This window comes from Haematobia irritans, chromosome 2 (genome assembly GCF_050003625.1).
Source record: "Haematobia irritans isolate KBUSLIRL chromosome 2, ASM5000362v1, whole genome shotgun sequence".
NCBI classification, from domain to species: Eukaryota; Metazoa; Arthropoda; class Insecta; order Diptera; family Muscidae; genus Haematobia; species Haematobia irritans.
The window spans coordinates 98,280,634-98,302,254 of record NC_134398.1 but is presented as its reverse complement, the minus strand read 5'-3'; the positions used below and the strand labels follow the sequence as shown (position 1 = coordinate 98,302,254).

General features: G+C 32.7%; 3 long non-coding RNA genes across 3 annotated transcripts; 2 read left to right on the top strand and 1 right to left on the bottom strand.

Annotated features, from left to right (window-relative positions):
- The first annotated feature begins 14,676 nt into the window (after window positions 1-14,676).
- LOC142225853 (uncharacterized) lies at window positions 14,677-15,509 on the top strand. Its single transcript, XR_012719459.1, has 2 exons — window positions 14,677-15,080; window positions 15,140-15,509. It is a non-coding gene; the product is annotated as an uncharacterized LOC142225853 (long non-coding RNA).
- On the bottom strand, window positions 15,102-15,739 carry LOC142225852 (uncharacterized). The gene is made up of 2 exons (XR_012719458.1): window positions 15,529-15,739; window positions 15,102-15,473 (listed from the first exon to the last, which is right to left on the bottom strand). It is a non-coding gene; the product is annotated as an uncharacterized LOC142225852 (long non-coding RNA).
- A 2,518-nt stretch (window positions 15,740-18,257) lies between these two features.
- LOC142223439 (uncharacterized) lies at window positions 18,258-18,614 on the top strand. The gene is made up of 2 exons (XR_012718730.1): window positions 18,258-18,335; window positions 18,430-18,614. It is a non-coding gene; the product is annotated as an uncharacterized LOC142223439 (long non-coding RNA).
- The last annotated feature ends 3,007 nt before the right edge of the window (window positions 18,615-21,621 follow it).

Genomic DNA, 21,621 nt, shown 5'->3' with positions numbered 1-21,621 from the left:
CTGTCCAAAATAACGCCAAGGTATTTTGCACAATCACCAAAGGGAATTTCAATACCCCCTAAGGAAATAGGCCTAACCGTGGGAGTTTTACGATCTTTGCAGTACATGACTAATTCTGTCTTTGCAGGATTTACCCCAAGACCATTGTCTTTCCCCCATTTCTCAGTCATCCGGAGGGCCCTCTGAATAATATCTCTGATTGTGGATGGGAATTTTCCCCTGACTGCCAGAGCCACATCATCTGCGTATGCCACCACTTTTATCCTTTATTTTTCTAGAGTAACCAGAAGGCTATTTATAGCAACATTCCAAAGAAGAGGTGATAGAACTCCTCCTTGGGGAGTGCCTCTGTTCACATACCTTTGTATCTTTGCTTGTCCTAGTGTGGCTGAGCATTAGCAGTTCGTCTAACAGCCTGAGTATACCTGGATCAACATTCAGAGTTGTCAGTCCATTTAATATCGAGCTCGGATGGACGTTATTGAACGCCCCTTCGATGTCTAGAAATGCCACGATTGTGTATTCTTCGACAGATAGTGAGCTTTCAATAAAGCTGACTAGTTCATGTAGTGCGGTCTCAGTAGACCTGCCCTTCGAGTATGCATGCTGTCGTTTCGAGAACAAACTTGAATCGATGCTAGTTCTAAGATAGATATCTATAGATATGTACGTCGATAAGCCAGCAACAATTCCAGAGCTAAAGGATGAGATAATTCGGCACATTAACGGCATAGAACCTCCATTATGCCTCAGCGTCATCGAAAATTTGGACCATCGGATGAAGGTGTGCCACTGAGGTCGCGGTGCCCATTTGGCCGATATTTTGTTCCATACATAATTGAGTAATACCAATATATCACAATAAAATAAAATTACAATAATTTCAAAAATAGTTTGTGTTTTATTCAAAATCAACATCGACCCTTGAAATTTTAACCACCCTTTATATGTTATGCATCGCTCGATTTTCCCAAATTTGGCCATAATACTTTTATTTATTAACCAATGTTACTCAAATTTCAATGTACTAGCCGATCGTATTTATATGTACTTGTAGCTCTTACATAAGAATATTGCTCGATTTTTAAAAATTTGGATTTATTACCTACACTAGGTTAGGTTAGGTGGCAGCCCGAAGTATCAGGCTCACTTAGACTATTCAGTCCATTATGATACCACATTGGTGAACTGCTCTCTTATCAATGAGTGCTGCCCGATTCGATGTTAAGAGTTACACCCTCTAACATAATTTAGTAACATAGAATAGTATGAAGTTATTTTACCTATCCACCCTTTGGTTCATTTGCTTCATTCTTTAAAACTTATTTTCTTTTTCGCATAATCAAATTTGATCCACATAATTTCAAGAAACTGCTAATTTCGCGTTTCCCAGACTCTTTTCCAAATTTGCCAATTTAGCGTTTCCCACACTTCGGTTGGAAACGCGTGTATGTAACATGATTCCAATGCATAGGTGAGAATAATAAATGTGCCACCTATGCATTTACGAAATGGGAAGTCTCTGTCAACAGCTAATAAAATAGAAAGGTAGACTTAAGTAAATTTAGTGTAAGAACTCAATTCAATAAAGACACTTCTTTACTATAGTAAAGAAGACAAAATTAAAACGAACTTGTGTTTTTTTTTATATAAAGAAATCGCAGTTCCGTATTTGGCGCAGTCGGTAGGATACCCGGGTATCCTTTTTAAGAACGAAAATCGAAAAAAGAATACTGGGATATCTCAATATCCCTAAAACGGGTACCGAAGTAAAAAAAAAAACAATAAAAACAGTGTTTCCGTCTGTTTCTGCATTAAGTGCAAAGTGTAAATCAAGGGCCGTGATACTGCCTTGCCCAATAAGGGAAATAAACAGGATTAAACAAAAAACAGTGTTTTTGTCCGTCGTAAATGCAAGGGTCGTGATACTACCTTGCCTGACAAGAGGAAAAAAAAATATATATAAAAACAGTGTTAATCAAAGGCCGTGATACTGCCTTGCCCAATAAGGGAAATAAACAGGATTAAACAAAAAAAACAGTGTTTCTGTCCGTCGTAAATGCAAGGGTTGTGATACTACCTTGCCTGACAAGAGAAAAAAAAAATATATATAAAAACAGTGTTAATCAAAGGCCGTGATACTGCCTTGCCCAGAAAGGGAAATAAACAGGATAAAAAAAACAGTGTTTCTGTCCGTCGCAAGGGTCGTGATACTACCTTGCTCAAAAGAAAAAAAACATAAAACAGGTTAAATCAAAGGCCGCGATACTGCCTTACCCAATAAGGGAAATATAAAAGAAAAATAAAAAAGGAAAAACACACACTGTAAAAAAAACAGTATTTCCGTCATAAATGTGAATACCGTGATACTGTCCTGCACGACAAAAAAAAAACCACAAAGGAAAACCAGAGCAAATTGTTAAAAGAAATTGGCTAAACACCACCCAACATATAAATTGAACAACCAGCAGCACCTTAAACTACAACAAGATCGTCACCAGGTGTCATCAGCAACAGGAAGAGGCGTCATCAGCAACAGGAAGGTCAGATAAAAATATATATTTATAAAATACCTATACTTATATTAAACTTATACTTAGTATATATACTTATAAAATACTTATACAAAAAAATATATAGAAATGCCTAACGATACAGTACAACCGTCAATTGCTTTAAACCCAATAAAATACTTGGAGAGACTCCCGGAATTCGACGGAAATAAAAAAGATTTGTACACATTCATAACATTAGTCGAACGTGTACATCCTGTTCTCCAACAATATGACCAAACTTCACAACTATTTTTCTCAGATTTAATAAAAAGTAGGTTGAAAGGAAAAGCGAGGGAAACGGTCGAAATAAATTTCCACGCTCAATCATGGACTGAAATTAAACAAGTGCTCCTCAATAACTTTGGAGAGAAGCTAAGTGTTGAGGAACTCTACGACAAATTAAGGGCTGTCACTTTCAAGACAAACACGATTAATTTCTATAACGAGATAAGGGAAAGACTTAGGGATATAAACAATAAAATTTCGATGCAATTTGGTACTAATGAGGAATCACAAATAGCTGCCAAAAACAATATGCGAACAGCTCTGCACGTTTTTAAGGCAAAAATTCCCGAACCCATGAAGACAATCCTCGCTTGTAGAAACCCCGATACCCTCGAGGAGGCGATGGACATATTATATCAGTCAGGATATGCTAACTTTGGGGTCCAGATAAGTAAGGACACCATCCTTAAACAAAATGACCCAAGGAAAGCAAATAGTGCAGACAACCGTAAATTTTCTAATAGCAATTCCAACAATATAAATAGTCGTTTGCCAGGACGTGACCCGTCGTTATTCAGGAATAGAAATAATAGCAACCAGTTAAATTACGACAACCCCCATAAAGGCGATTGGCGTCCGACCCTCTCTCTACCTCATACCCAGAATAGAATAGGATATGTGAATCACAGCCCACAGAAGACGGGACAATATTCCAACTCTGGCCCTCAGCTAAATTCCAACCCTCCACCGGAACCAATGGATGTTAATATAGCTTACGAGGATTCTGAATCCCTCGAGAATGACAATGAACCTATTTTAGACACCGAGCAGAATAATGAAGACTCTTCCGAAGAAAATTTCTTCGAAAATTTTCATTTTCTGGCCTCACCGGACAATTACCTTATATAGTAATTAAAGAGAAACTCAAATTCATTATAGACACTGGAGCCACTCATTCGATTGTCAATCCAGGAATATGCGACCCAAAATGGATAGTAAAAACCAAATCGATCACATTGAAAACCCTTCAAAATAACTTACACCCCACTACTATTTTCAAGGTACCCCTTTTCTCAGAACTAGGCTCTACTGACGAGTGGATGCATTTAATCGAATGCGATTTTCATACAAAATTTGATGGAATTATCGGGAATGACATACTGAAAAAATATAATGCTATTATAAACTTTGGAAATAACACCTTAACCATAAACAATAAGACTATAAACCTGCTATTCCCAGGTTCGAAATGGATACAGGTTGTTACCGACATCGAGAACGGTCTAGTTCATATTAAGGAACACCGTAATCGTAAAGGGGACACCATCATCCCCGAAGGCGTCTATAACTCGAAAAATTTCAAGGTCGAAATATATACCAAATCAGACTGTCGAGACATAATCCGAATTGGACCCCTAAACCACTGGCCCGTGTCAGTTGAAAACTACCACCTCGTCGATGATAATATCTTAAGAGAGACAAAGAAGGATATTCCTATCCTCGACCAAATTCGAACGAGCCATATGAATTCAGAAGAACATAAAAAATTCTCCAAATTAATTACAGGGTATTCGACATTATTTCACGATACGAATACGAATCTAACGTTCACGAATAGCATTAAACATCGAATCAATACCGTCGATGACATTCCAATTCGTTCGAAAACATACAGATACCCATTCGTACATAAAGACGAAGTCCAAAGACAAATAAGGGACATGCTCAAAAATGGTGTAATTAGACCCTCAAATTCCCCATACTCTGCACCTATATGGATCGTACCCAAAAAGAACGATGCAAGTGGTGTGAAAAAGTGGCGTCTCGTAATAGACTATCGCAAACTTAACGAAAAAACTATTGACGATAGATACCCTATTCCCAATATCGACGAGATATTGGATAAATTAGGGAGAAGTATGTATTTTTCTACACTCGACTTGGCAAAGGGATTCCATCAAGTTGAGATCGACGAGAAAGACATACACAAGACTGCTTTTTCGGTCGAAGGCGGGCATTACGAGTTCTTGAGAATGCCGTTTGGTCTTAAAACAGCACCCGCCACATTCCAACGACTCATGAATAACATCCTAGGGGACTTAGTGGGCAAGGTATGCTTAGTATACCTTGACGATATTATTATATTTTCGACATCCCTCGAAGAACACATTACGTCCATGAAGTTGGTTCTAGATAGTCTGAAAAAAGCAAATCTTAAAATCCAATTAGACAAATGCGAATTCCTCCGTAGAGAAGCGGACTTCTTGGGTCATGTGGTCACCCAACATGGAGTAAGGCCAAACCCAAAGAAAATCGAATGTATTGCAAACTACCCAATACCACGCACAGCCAAACAAATTAAACAATTTCTTGGTCTAAGTGGATACTACCGTAAATTCATACCTAATTATTCAAGTATAGCCAAACCTATGACAAAATATCTGAAGAAAGGTATGGACATCGACATGGAAGATATTGCGTATATTCAGGGGTTCAACGAACTGAAGAATGCACTCATGAGCGAACCCGTACTAGCATACCCAGACTTCGACAAAGTTTTTGTTTTGAATACAGACGCTAGCAATGTTGCATTGGGAGCTGTACTGTCCCAAGAAGGACACCCCATATGCTACGCAAGTAGAACCTTAAACGAACACGAGGCCAACTATAGCACAATAGAGAAAGAGTTACTTGCTATTGTCTGGGCTGTGAAGTATTTTCGACCATATCTGTTTGGTAGGAAATTTGAAATACAGACAGACCACCAACCTTTACAGTGGCTTTTTAGTATAAAAGAGCCGAATTCAAGACTCGTTAGATGGCGTCTAAAATTGGAAGAATATGATTATATTATACGGTACAAAAAGGGTTTGCACAATGCAAACGCAGATGCCCTATCTAGAATTATCCCCGAAGTGAATATGGCCGACGCAACAGCGACAGTAGCGATCCCTGAGACAGAATCACCAATAAATATGTTCAAAAACCAGATAATATTAGACGTTGTAGAATCCGGTTCTCTGAAAATAAAGACAATACAAATCTTCGGCAATCAAAGAAAGACCATAACAGCTAAAAATTATGATGAAGAAACTCTGTTAACAATAGTAAAGAACCATTTCAGTCCAAGTAGAACAAATGCCGTAATTATACAAGATAACGATTTATATGACAAATTACACCACATAATTCAAACCCACTTTAGCGACAATCAAAATTTCAAAGTCGTGAGGTGTCGCCAGTTATTGACAGATATATCAGACGAGGACGAACTGACTATGATTATAAATAACGAACATTTAAGGAACAATCACAGGGGAATAAACGAGAATTTCCTCCAATTAAAGTTCAGTATATACCATCCGAAGCTTAAAGAACGTATAACCAAAATTATAAATAACTGCCAGATCTGTAGTAAAGAAAAGTACGTCAGAAACCCTCCAAAAATTCCTTACAAACTGACTGAAACCCCTATGAAACCCTCCGAAATCGTTCACATTGACGTATTTTACACTCTAGAAAAGAAAATGTTCCTGACATTCATAGACAAATTTTCTAAGTACGCCCAGGCGTTCTTGATAGACAATAGGACTTGGACAGAATTCCGTTCGAAACTAATGCAATATATCAGTATTATGGGAAAAATGAAGAAAATTGTCGTCGACAATGAACTAGGATTTAAAGCCACACCCATTCGACAGTACCTAGAACAGGAACAGATAGAAATACATTACACGTCAAACAGCAATCACAGTTCCAACGCCGACATAGAACGCTTACACAACACAATAAACCAACATATAAGACTCTTGAAACACCATAACGACAATCATTTATTATCAGTAGAAGAAAAGATTCTACGTATAATAAACTTCTACAATAATTCCATCCATAGTACGACCAATAAGAAACCTATAGATTTTATAAACGGTACTATCCACCACTCAGAGTACCCGGACATACACGACAAAATGTTGGCGCAAAAGGAACGAAAACTAAACAAAATTAATAAAGGGAGAACCGACAGACGAATTGATGAAGGCATGAATTTCATAAAAGAAATACGAGGGGGCAAAAACCACTCGAAATATCGCATAATCGACAGTACTAAACCGGACGATGACCATTTGATTGATAAATCAAATGGGCTAAAATACTACAAACCCCATGTAAAAATGAAAAAGAAATTTGAAGACAGAAACTTACTCCAGCTCCATGAAACGAGAACTAGAAGAAGGAATATGAGTATATAAACCATTCTTACTTTCTGTACCTTTCAGGAAATGGCACTTTACGTAATACTACTTACACTACTTGTCGGGACGACCCACGGACAACTAATGGACATCGAAGATCTAACCGACAATCACGGATATTTGCCGATAAGACAAAATACCATTCGGACGATCGATAATTATAGGAAAATAATCCATATGATCAATATGACTCAATACGAATCGTCGATAGAGTTAATTTCGAAAAATATTCAGGAATTACAGGCGAACTCACTGACCTCTAAACCAATAGTCCATTCCCTCCAAGACAATCTCCTCATACTAAAGACAAAAATAAACAGCGTAGTTCCACACCATAGACAAACTAGAGGATTAGTCAATGTAATCGGAAAAGGTCTCAAACTTGTCACAGGCACTATGGACAGCGATGACGAATTAACAATAAACTCCGCGTTGAAGTCATTGACAAACGCGACAGACTCTAATATGAAGAAGATTAATTCTTTGGTAGAGATAAATCACTCGCTTACACAGCAGATTAACAAAATTACAACCCACATTAATTACGGACAGTCCTCTGTTGAAAAATACATAAACAAGTTCAAAGACAGCATCCAGAATAGGATCGGTAACATTGAGGACGAAGTATCGTTTCTAGAACATGTCCACCAAATCGACAATGATATCAATTTGTTAATGAATCACGTCGACGATATATGCCAAATCGTGTTTACGGGAAAACTCGGATTGGTCCCATCAAGACTCCTAACAGAACACGAATTAGACATAATAGAGGACTTTGATGCATACGACAAAACCAAAGTAATTACCGCAATATTTAAAAATTCATTTATAATAACCCTGTTGATTCCGATGTTTTCTCCAAATATTTTAACCAAGATAAAATTTGAGAGGGTACCAAATTTTGAAAACAAAAGTCTTTCCTTAACAATGAATGAAATACTTGTGGACAAGCACAGCAAGGCTTACGAAATACCTATTAAAGACAATCTAACCAAAAATTTAATAAAAATCACTGATTCATGTATTAATGATATCCTAAGAAATAACGAAGCTAGTTGTAAACTTACAGATTTTTCCAAGACCGAAATTACAGAAATCAACCAAGGTACATTGTTATTTTCCAACTTCTATAATAAAATTATAACAAATTGTAAACCTAACACTTTTAACTTTAATTTAACTGGTACATTTTTAATTACTTTCCAAAATTGTGAAATTTCCGTTAACGAAGAAACATATTCTAATAATGTATTAAAAGTAAAAGACCAAATTATTGTACGACACTTTATAACAAAAATAAAACAAAATAAGACAATAACTGATCTTAGTTTAGAAAAATTATATCTCAAACAACAGAACTATGAGAATAGCGTATCCGAAATATTTCAAAACCACTATAAATCAAATGTAATTCTTAACTCTAACTCTATCATAATTTGTTTTATCATACTTATTTTTGCAATAAAATATCTCGTAAAGTTAAGAAGACAAAGATTTCTCTCTTCGTCGGAGCCTCAGACTAACGGAGGGGGAGTTACACCCTCTAACATAATTTAGTAACATAGAATAGTATGAAGTTATTTTACCTATCCACCCTTTGGTTCATTTGCTTCATTCTTTAAAACTTATTTTCTTTTTCGCATAATCAAATTTGATCCACATAATTTCAAGAAACTGCTAATTTCGCGTTTCCCAGACTCTTTTCCAAATTTGCCAATTTAGCGTTTCCCACACTTCGGTTGGAAACGCGTGTATGTAACATGATTCCAATGCATAGGTGAGAATAATAAATGTGCCACCTATGCATTTACGAAATGGGAAGTCTCTGTCAACAGCTAATAAAATAGAAAGGTAGACTTAAGTAAATTTAGTGTAAGAACTCAATTCAATAAAGACACTTCTTTACTATAGTAAAGAAGACAAAATTAAAACGAACTTGTGTTTTTTTTTATATAAAGAAATCGCAGTTCCGTATTTGTTAAGCTCAATGACAAGGGACCTCCTTTTTATAGCCGAATCCGAACGGCGTTCTACATTGCAGTGAAACCACTTAGAGAAGCTTTGAAACCCTCAGAAATGTCACCAGCATTACTGAGGTGGGATAATCCACCGCTGAAAAACTTTTTGGTGTTCGGTCGAAGCAGGAATCGAACCCACGACCTTGTGTATGCAAGGCGGGCATGCTAACCATTGCACCACGGTGGCTCCCTTACCTACACTAATTGAGCGATTTTCTCTTTTTTAATAATGGGCCCAATATTAGTGGCATACTAACCCCGTAGGTGCAATATCAACTACAGCCAGTGTTGCTAGAAGTAGGGGAAATTCCCTATATGTAGGTTTTTTCTAATATTTAGCGTCTTGTAGGACGTAGGGTCACAATGTACACAGAAAAAAGTGTCTTGTAAATTTAAGAAGATTTTTCGTATCTTCAACGAAAATTAACTACTCGAAAGGAAATTTTACAAATTCTAAGTAGCAATCGTTTAGTTCATGGCCTACAAAATACGATGGAAATTTCCTTAAAAAATTTCTTAACTGGTAGTTAAAAATTCGTCAGGCTATAAAACTACTAGTGAATTGTAAAGTACTTTCTAAATAATAAGTGCAATTTACTATAAGATTTTTTTTGTATGAGAAAATATTTTTTTACGAAAAATGAACTTGAAAGTGGATAGCAATTTCTTACTGACAATTCCTATAACATAGTTAATAATTGTTGGTAGAAAATTACCCAATGAACTATTTTTAGTTCACGAGTAATTCAATTTATAGACATTTTCGTCAAAAATTTTATGAAGTTTTTGCAAATTTTAAGTTAAACGTTTCATCGTTCATAAACTGGTGTGCCTTTACGAATATTATTCTTAGAGTAAATTGTCAGCAGATGCGATGAACTAATGCATAGTACAGAGATGTTACTTGAGTTTTGTTTGAGTGAGAGTAATGCATTAAGCTGAGTACTATGTTCAGTTTTCAAGCTGAAACCCAGCTTGTTTTCACGGTTACTTTTTTTAATTAATTAATATAGAAATATAAAATTATTTTCAATCAACTCCTTGGATCTTTTCTTCCATTATTTGGTAAGACTTGATCAAAATATAATCGTCTTCATATATATTTCTGTACTTTTAGTTTAGTGTTTTGGTGAAAAACCCGAACATAGTACTCACCATTTTTTCCAGCACGATATGTGAAAAAATTACCTACGATGAATAAAAAAAGGATAAGTCAAAATGTCCAAACAGCGAGTTCAAATGAACTACTCTCTGTTCCACGTGGTCATAATTTTTATTCACAAAAAACATTGTATTAAGAACTTTCATTATAAGTTTAATTTTAAGTACTTTTGCTTAAAGAAAGTTTAATTTTAATGTGTGAAAATTTTCATAATAGTAAAACGGTTTGTTGTTCCTTTAATTATTTAATTTCTCTGTACTGTGGAATGATTGATTTAAAAATAGTTTAGTCGTTGACATTTTAAAGAGACTGTTAACGAATTTTTATTATCGGGTTTCCCAAAAAATAAGCAAGTAAACTTTTTAGGGGTATATAAATCTTATGATGTTGTAAAAATGAACTAAAATACAATGTTATAGATGAACTAAAATTTAAGAGAATTATAAACTAGACAAGTTGAAAAAAATCTTAAGGGCTAAATCATAGTCAATATTACTACAGTTTAGTTCATTTTGCAATGGAAAAGGGTTCACTGTTTTTCAGTGTAATCAAAGAATTAATTTCATCATACAAACCGTGCTTGGACAAAGAAAAGATACAGAAAGAACCCAAAATTTACAGATCGTTATCCTATGTAAAAGGAATTTCAGAAAGGATTACAAACTCGAACATAGTAGACAGAAATAAAGTTAATATTGGACATAAAAATCACAATACACTAAAAAACATTTTCACAAAAACTACACACAGAAAAAAGTGTCTTCGGAACTAAAGGAAAAATGTTCATCAATTTAATTTAGCTATTTTAATTCCATTAAGTAAAATTTTTGTGTGAAATAATAAAATTTACTTGTTTCAGTAAAAAACTCCTAAACTGAAAGCAGTTAGGAATAGTTCATTAACTACACAGAAAAAAAAAGTGTCTCGTAAATTTAAGAAGATTTTTACAATAATTTATTACAAGAATTTTCCAGAATTTTAGTTCATTTTTCGTATCTTCAACGAAAATTAACTACTCGAAAGGAAATTTTACAAATTCTAAGTAGCAATCGTTTAGTTCATGGCCTACAAAATACGATGGAAATGTCCTTAAAAAATTTCTTAACTAGTAGTTAAAAATTCGTTTGTTATGCTATAAAACTACTTGTGAAATGTAAAGTATTTTCTAAATAATAAGTGCAATTTACTATAAGATTTTTTTGTATGAGAAAATATTTTTTTACGAAAAATGAACTTGAAAGTGGATAGCAATTTCTTACTGACAATTCCTATAGTTAATAATTGTTGGTAAAAAATTACCCAATGAAATATTTTTAGTTCACATGTAATTAAATTTATAGACATTTTCGTCAAAAATGGTAGATAACATTTCATGAAAATTTTGCAAATTTTAAGTTACACGTTTCATCGTTCATAAACTGGTGTGCCTTTACGAATATTATTCTTAGAGTAAATTGTCAGCAGATGCGATGAACTAATGCATAGTACAGAGATCTTTATCGGCATAGTGGAATGTGATTAATGTAAAGATGATGTTACTTGAGTTTTGTTGTGTATACATGAGCGTGGGGTTGTTTTTATTTTTGTATTTAGTGGTTTGTGTGTGTGTTTGTTATTCTTGGATGGTTTATTGGCTGGATGAGGTGTTGTTTTCAATAAAGGCACATGTGTTTTTGTTGTTGTAGGAATGTTTTGGCTTTGCTTGGTTTTGTTTGGCATGCTTCAGTTGTATAGTTGGCGTTGGCGTGGGCTGTTGCATCTTTTAATATGCAACAAGGGAATATAAAGGCATGGAATATTTTGGAATTTTGAGACATATATTGGTGTTTGTTTATTAAACCTTTTAAATGAAAGTTATTAATATTTTATCGGTAGTTTTGAGAAAAGTTATTAAGAATATTTAGGAAAATATGTTGAAATTGAAAGTGTATTGAAATTTTTATTATTCAATATAAAAAATTAATATTCAATTCCAGATGAATTTGGACAATTTTTGTTATATCTCAGCGTATAGTTTAGCCATAAATTGGTAAGTATTGTTTTTTTTAATATGGCTTTCTTTTAAAAATAATATTTTTTATGTATATTATTATTTGTTAATTATTTTTTTTTTTTGGAAACCAGTTTAATGTTTTTCTTTGTTGTAAAAGCAATATTTAATTTCAGAGCAACTCCAGATGGGTTCGAAAATAGAGAATTGGTAAGTTTTCTTTTAAAATTTGGCTTTCTTTCAACTAGAATATTTACGTTTTTATGACCTTTTTATCATCAAAATTATAGGTTTTTAATACCTTATTTAAGTATTTCTTTAATCAATTTTTTTGGAAACCAATGTAATATTTTAATGTAAAAAAACAAATATTTAATTTCAGAATAACCCCTTAAAAATTTGAAAAAAATGTTGGTACTCCTTTGCTTGTAATTTAATAGTGAATTGGTAAGGATTCTTTAACTTTCTTTTAACCAGAATATTTGTGTTTTTTATGCATAATATTATTTTTTTCATTCGATTTTTGGAAACCTATTTAATAATTTTATTTAATGTAAAAAATAAATATTTAATTTCAGAATAGCCCAAATAAATTTGGACAACTTTTTATGTATATTTCCCCTCAGCGTACAATTTAATAGAGAATTGGTAAGTTTTATATTAAAACTCTGGCTTTCTTTCAACTAGAATATTTATTTTATTATATCCTTCACATCGATAACAACACAGTTTTATGAGTTTATATAGAATACTTCATTATTTCTCTAATTGTTTCAGGTACAAATTTTATGAGATACGTTTTCCAAAGGAAAGTTGAATTCCTTACACCATTTGATAAAATGCCCCCAAATATGGTAAGTTACAAGCTAAAATGAAGAATTAAAAATTATATTTCATAACATGGTGTTAATTTTTAACAATTTTCATTATTGTTTCCATTTTTTTCCAGCAAGATACAGTATGTCAAGAAAGTCTTTTGACATTGTCAAATATTTAAAATTCCAGAAATAATTGAAGTAAAAATCGAGTTGTTAATTCGTTTTGAGAAAAATAAAATATGTATACTTTGCAAAATACATAATAAAATATTTTTTAAAATTAAATTATATTTAATTTTGGAATAAAACATAATTTTTATCCTATTGTCAAAACACTTTCTTGACATACTGTATGTGAAATAATTACCTACGATGAATAAAAAAAGGATAAGTCAAAATGTCCAAACAGCGGGTTCAAATTAACTACTCTCTGTTCCACGTGGTCATAATTTTTATTCACAATAAACATTGTATTAAGAACTTTCATCATAAGTTTTTATAATAAAGTACTTTTGCTTAAAGAAAATTTAATTTTAATGTATGAAAATTTTCATAATAGTAAAACGGTTTGTTGTTCCTTTAATTATTTAATTTCTCTGTACTGTGGAATGATTGATTTAAAAATAGTTTAGTCGTCGACATTTTCAAGAGACTGTTAACCAGTTTTTATTATCGGGTTTCCCACAAAATAAGCAAGTAAAACAAAATAATACTGACTTTTTAACTTGGTAGGGGTATATAAATCTTATGGTGTTGTAAAAATAAACTAAACTACAATGTTATAGATGAACTAAAATTTAAGAGAATTATAAACTAGACAAGTTGAAAAAAATCTTAAGGGCTAAATCATGGTCAATATTACTACAGTTTAGTTCATTTTGCAATGGAAAAGGGTTCACTGTTTTTTTCAGTGCAGATATACGATTCATAACCAACAAATCTATGACATATTCTTCTTCGTTGTAGCGCGAACGAACCGATGTGGCTACTTCATACTTCATTTTGGACGATAAACCACCGACTCCTACTATGTCAATTATCTTCTTTCTCTTCGTTAAATTTAATTGCCGTGCCAAAGTTTCAGTAATAAGATTCACTTGGGAACCTGAGTCTAAGAGTGCACGGCACAACTGGAATTCTCCCGACCCATCACGAACAAGAACGACTGCCGTTGCCAAAATCACATTAGTTGATGGTTGAATATGAGTGTTAACAGCCACAGATGGTGTTGTCCCCGAATGAGACGTGGAGGGGGCTTCTACGTTGCTCATGGTTGTTGTCCGATGTAAAGTGGTGTGATGGGCTTTGCGACAAGTCTTGCAAGTCACCTTAGATAAACATTTGGATACTACATGACCCTCACCAAGGCAATTAAGGCATAGGCCGAGCCTTTTAACCGTATTTCGCCGTAAATCGTGATCCATTGCTATATATTTGGCACATGAACTAATCCAATGATCTAAACATTTGCATAATGCACAATACTTTTGTTGGGTGTGTCAAGATAATCGAGTCTGTACTTTAGACCCATTCCGGCGGCTATTATAGTTATTGGGGGTTTTGATATAAGATTCTGTAGACTCCAAAAACTGACATCTTCGTTCCAAACTTTTACAAAACGTATCCCATGAGGGTATCTTATCAAAATCAGGGGGGTTACTCTGTATTGCGATACGAAAGCAAATGCGATGCGATAGTTAAATGCGTTAAGAGTACAATTCGGTACTCTGTATCACTTGCGCAAACGCTTTCGCAAAGTAAACTGAAAATATGGTAACGCTTTAGCAAAATAAAGCGAAAATATGACAACGCTGGCTGCACAATGTAAACAATAACGAAAATGATAAAAAGAAATGTCAAAAAATTGTAAATAAAAACATTTTAAACAATCTTCCGTTCGGTGCGTGTTCTTTTAAAACTTGCTAATCGTTTATAACAAAAAAGTAATAATTATGGATTCGATAGCGTTATGGTTTGAAGAAAATTAACATGAACGAATTACAAGAAGAATTTTGCGAGATCGGTCAAATATACTCTCCCTAAGTGACCACGGGTAAGAAAATGGAAACTCAAATTATGTGACAAACGTTTTCGAATATTTCATTTTTATAGATTTCGTCTTAATAAAGATGCGTTTATGTATGTATTAAACGCTATTAAAGACGACCTCGTCGTTCCAAATAAATCCACAGCCATTCCAACTCCAATAAAAGTGGCCGCTGCTTTGAAATTGCTTGGACAAGGTGGTTATCTACAAATCGGCCAAGACCATCTTTTAGGACTATCAGAGCAATCTATGTCGCGCTGCTTAAAAGAAGTTTGCGAGGTGATTGAACGAATACTTTGTCCCAAGCACATACAATTTGAGGTAACTGCGGAAGAGACCATAAAGTCTACCAAAGTTTGGAACTGACGTTGCTGTGTCTGTAACTTTTTTGGTTTTTCCCTAAAACAATAAACAATTTAGATACAAATATAAAAATTTAATTGTGCTTACTTACATATTTGTTACTTTGCGATTGCTATTTTGTTTGCGCACGATTTTTGCGATCAACGAACGAGTTTGACATACGCTTTCGCATTATAGAGTGCGGTGATGCCAGATTTGCGAAAACTAGATGCGCAAGGTAGATACGAAAACGAATTACTGAGTACCAATTACTCGATTCGCGACAATTTTTCTTACGCATCGCAATACAGAGTAACCCCCCAGGATTTTCTTTCCATTTGATTCTAGTTTCTACATCAACCTGTGTCGATATCAAATGGATAAGCATTGCATGGCAAATCTGTTCCTCGTTTCCTAATGACTTAAGCGAACTGTAAATAGCCGAACCACTATCAACCAAACTATGCAATTGAACAGCTGATGGTTTTTGAACATCTGGGAGATCATAAAGGTTTGATATATGTTCAAGGAAAATCAATGTGGTATTATCGTATCGTTGTTCTAATCGATTCAAAGCCTTCTTATAATTGTCACTTGTTATTTGGAATGCACGAACAGTATCTAATGCCTGTCCCGATAAACAATGGATCAAATGATTGAACTATTCTATTGGCGATAACGATGTATCATTGTCCAGAAATAGCTTGAATGAAGATATAAAATTCTTATACGCGGAATACTTTCCGTCGAACTTTGGTAAATCAAGTTTAGGCAACTTACTTGTATCGGGAATTGGAATTGCAAATGATGATTCAAAACCACCTCTTTTGTAGTTATCGCCAAGTAATTCGATAATTTTCGTTTTTGTTTTTATACACAAATCCTCAAGATCTGCCCTTCCATTATCTTTTGGGTTATTATCCTCTATTTCGTTTTGAATAGTCAATATTTGCTTGAAGTATGCCTCCACTAACCCGAGCCTACACAGAAAAAAAAGTGTCTCGTAAATTTAAGAAGATTTTTACAATAATTTATTACAAGAATTTTCCAGAATTTTAGTTCATTTTTCGTATCTTCAACGAAAATTAACTACTCGAAAGGAAATTTTACAAATTCTAAGTAGCAATCGTTTAGTTCATGGCCTACAAAATACGATGGAAATGTCCTTAAAAAATTTCTTAACTAGTAGTTAAAAATTCGTTTGTTATGCTATAAAACTACTTGTGAAATGTAAAGTATTTTCTAAATAATAAGTGCAATTTACTATAAGATTTTTTTGTATGAGAAAATATTTTTTTACGAAAAATGAACTTGAAAGTGGATAGCAATTTCTTACTGACAATTCCTATAGTTAATAATTGTTGGTAAAAAATTACCCAATGAAATATTTTTAGTTCACATGTAATTAAATTTATAGACATTTTCGTCAAAAATGGTAGATAACATTTCATGAAAATTTTGCAAATTTTAAGTTAAACGTTTCATCGTTCATAAACTGGTGTGCCTTTACGAATATTATTCTCAGAGTAAATTGTCAGCAGATGCGATGAACTAATGCATAGTACAGAGATCTTTATCGGCATAGTGGAATGTGATTAATGTAAAGATGATGTTACTTGAGTTTTGTTGTGTATACATGAGCGTGGGGTTGTTTTTATTTTTGTATTTAGTGGTTTGTGTGTGTGTTTGTTATTCTTGGATGGTTTATTGGCTGGATGAGGTGTTGTTTTCAATAAAGGCACATGTGTTTTTGTTGTTGTAGGAATGTTTTGGCTTTGCTTGGTTTTGTTTGGCATGCTTCAGTTGTATAGTTGGCGTTGGCGTGGGCTGTTGCATCTTTTAATATGCAACAAGGGAATATAAAGGCATGGAATATTTTGGAATTTTGAGACATATATTGGTGTTTGTTTATTAAACCTTTTAAATGAAAGTTATTAATATTTTATCGGTAGTTTTGAGAAAAGTTATTAAGAATATTTAGGAAAATATGTTGAAATTGAAAGTGTATTGAAATTTTTATTATTCAATATAAAAAATTAATATTCAATTCCAGATGAATTTGGACAATTTTTGTTATATCTCAGCGTATAGTTTAGCCATAAATTGGTAAGTATTGTTTTTTTTAATATGGCTTTCTTTTAAAAATAATATTTTTTATGTATATTATTATTTGTTAATTATTTTTTTTTTGGAAACCAGTTTAATGTTTTTCTTTGTTGTAAAAGCAATATTTAATTTCAGAGCAACTCCAGATGGGTTCGAAAATAGAGAATTGGTAAGTTTTCTTTTAAAATTTGGCTTTCTTTCAACTAGAATATTTACGTTTTTATGACCTTTTTATCATCAAAATTATAGGTTTTTAATACCTTATTTAAGTATTTCTTTAATCAATTTTTTTGGAAACCAATGTAATATTTTAATGTAAAAAAACAAATATTTAATTTCAGAATAACCCCTTAAAAATTTGAAAAAAATGTTGGTACTCCTTTGCTTGTAATTTAATAGTGAATTGGTAAGGATTCTTTAACTTTCTTTTAACCAGAATATTTGTGTTTTTTATGCATAATATTATTTTTTTCATTCGATTTTTGGAAACCTATTTAATAATTTTATTTAATGTAAAAAATAAATATTTAATTTCAGAATAGCCCAAATAAATTTGGACAACTTTTTATGTATATTTCCCCTCAGCGTACAATTTAATAGAGAATTGGTAAGTTTTATATTAAAACTCTGGCTTTCTTTCAACTAGAATATTTATTTTATTATATCCTTCACATCGATAACAACACAGTTTTATGAGTTTATATAGAATACTTCATTATTTCTCTAATTGTTTCAGGTACCAATTTTATGAGATACGTTTTCCAAAGAAAAGTTGAATTCCTTACACCATTCGATAAAATGCCCCCAAATATGGTAAGTTACAAGCTAAAATGAAGAATTAAAATTATATTTCATTACATGGTGTTAATTTTTAACAATTTTCATTATTGTTTCCATTTTTTTCCAGCAAGATATGTGAAAAAATTACCTACGATGAATAAAAAAAGGATAAGTCAAAATGTCCAAACAGCGGGTTCAAATGAACTACTCTCTGTTCCACGTGGTCATAATTTTTATTCACAAAAAACATTGTATTAAGAACTTTCATCATAAGTTTTTATAATAAAGTACTTTTGCTTAAAGAAAGTTTAATTTTAATGTATGAAAATTTTCATAATAGTAAAACGGTTTGTTGTTCCTTTAATTATTTAATTTCTCTGTACTGTGGAATGATTGATTTAAAAATAGTTTAATCGTCGACATTTTAAAGAGACTGTTAACCAATTTTTATTATCGGGTTTCCCACAAAATAAGCAAGTAAATCAAAATAATACTGACTTTTTAACTTGGTAGGGGTATATAAATCTTATGGTGTTGTAAAAATGAACTAAACTACAATGTTATAGATGAACTAAAACTTAAGAGAATTATAAACTAGACAAGTTGAAAAAAATCTTAAGGGCTAAATCATGGTCAATATTACTACAGTTTAGTTTATTTAGCAATGGAAAAGGGTTCTCTGTTTTTTCAGTGTATAGAGAAAGAAATAGAGATGGAAACCGGGAGAGTTGACGAAAGATATCAACATAACACAGCGAAAGAATCAAAAGAGAACAATTTCTGTGAAACCGCTTGTATGTTGTTTCGGAAAACTGTTTTATGATAAGGCCAAAAATTTGATATGCTTAAGTCTAAATATTATTTAATTTGAATAAAGAGAATAGACATTCGGAACCAAGAGAATAGACATTTGAAAAACAAACAGCATATGTTTTCGCCTTGAGAGCAGCATTTTATGTATGTGTGGACATGTGCTTTGTTTATCATTTTGGCATTATGGGCACAATTTTTTTCTTGGTTCGTTAAAGGGAGCCACCGTGGTACAGTGGTTAGCATGCCCGCCTTGCATACACAAGGTCGTGGGTTCGATTCCTGCTTCGACCGAACACCAAAAAGTTTTTCAGCCGTGGATTATCCCACCTCAGTAATGCTGGTGACATTTCTGAGGGTTTCATAGCTTCTCTAAGTTGTTTCACTGCAATGTGAAACGCCGTTCGGACCAGGGCTGTGGAGTCGAGCCAATTTTGCTCGACTCCGACTCCGACTCCGACTCCAGCATTTTTCATCAGCTCGACTCCGACTCCGACTCCGGAGTCGACTCCGGGTAATATAACTAAATCTCATTTTAGTACCACTAATTTTAGTTCTATTGAGGGGGTATATATGGGGTATATATATGGATCGATATAAAGTATCGTATTTATTTTTGTGTGCAAGAAAGGTCTTAATTTCGCATTTATACCAATTAAACTCTTTATTTCAAATTTAGGGCAATGTTTAATAAATAAAATAATGATATAAATACCCATCATAATATGAGAAGATACCGACAGTATATGTATTTGTGGACGAAAATTATTATAAAGGGTTATATTCCCATATGCATGAATTTGAATCTGAATCGATTTAGACAAAATTGTATATACTTCTAGAAAATCTCTGTACCTAAAATTTAAATCTAACGTTATGGGACGTAACACAATTATAGCAAAAAATAAAAATACAAAGAAAGTCTAAAGTCGGGCGGGCCGATTGTAAAATACTCTGCACAACTTTGTATTTAGATCTACATTTTGATAAAATCTGAAATCAGACTTCTACAAAATCTCGTGCAATATTTGGGAAACATTCATAATTTTTTATATAGCAAAATTTGAGTCACTTTTACCAGTTTTCGACTTAGCAGTGAATATCAGTAAGAAAAAATTTGAGAAAATTTGCTGTATAAATAAAATTTTGACAAATTGTTTTATAGAAATAAAATTTTGAAAAAAAAAAAATATAAATAGAAATTTTGGAAAAATTTTTGTGTAGTAAATAAAAGTTTGCAAAATTTTCTATAAAAACAAAATTTGAACTAAATTCTCTATATAAATAAATGTTTGAAAAAATTTTCTATATAAATAAATTTTTACCAAATTTTCTATAAAAAAAACTATAGTAAACAAATTTTGACAAAATTTTCTATAGAAATAAAATTTTGAAAAAAATATCAATAGAAATTTTTGGAAAATTTTTTGTGTAGTTTTTTGCAAAATTTTCTAAAGAAATAAAATGCTGCAAAATTTTCTATAGAAAGAAAATTTAGACTAAATTTTCTATAAAAATAAAATGTTGACTAAATTTTCTATCGACATAAAATGTTGTATGAATTTTGTATAAAAAAATCTATAGTAACAAAATTTTGGCACAATTTTCTATAGAAAAAAATTTGAAAAAATTATTAATAGAAATTTTGGAAAATTGTTTGTGTAAATAAAATTTTGCACAATTTTCTATAGAAGCAAAATTTTGGCTAAATTTTCTATAGAAATAAATTTTTGACAAAATTTTCTACATAAAAATATTTTTATACCCACCACCATAGAATGGTGACAGGGGTATAATAAGTTTGTCATGTCGAAGATGAGCTAGATCCGTCCAGGTTTTGATATAGCTCCCATATCAACCGATCGCCCGATTTGGGGTCTTGGGCTTATAAAAACCGTAGTTTTTATTCAATTTGCCAGAAATTGGAAACCTAGAGGTATTCTAGGGCTATAAGGAGGAGTGCTGAAAATGGTGATTATCGGACCATGTTTTAATATAGCTCCCATATAGACAGAACTCCCGATTTTATTTCTTGAGCTTCTAGAATCCGTAGATTTTATCCAATTTGTCTGAAATTGGAAATCTAGAGGTATTATAGGACCATTACAAGGCGTGCCGAAGATGGTCATTATCGGACGAAGTTTTGATATAGCCCCCTTTTAGACCGATGTTACGAGTTTACTTCTTGGACTTCTACAATCCGTAGTTTTTATCCAATTTGCCTGAAATTGAAAATCTGGAGGTATTCTAGGAACATTAAGAGATGTGCCGAATATATTGTGTATCGGTCCAGTTTTTCATATAGTCCCCTTATAAACCGGCCCTCCGTTTTGGGGTCTATATACTAGAACTACAATAGATGTGCTGAATACTGTACGTATCCTTCCATGTTTTTGGCGTAGCCCCATTAGTCCGATTGGACAAAAATAGACCCAAAAAATTATTGAAGTTGGTCCGATGGTCAGACCAAATGGAATTTTTCTTCAGAAATAACATTTGGACAAAAATT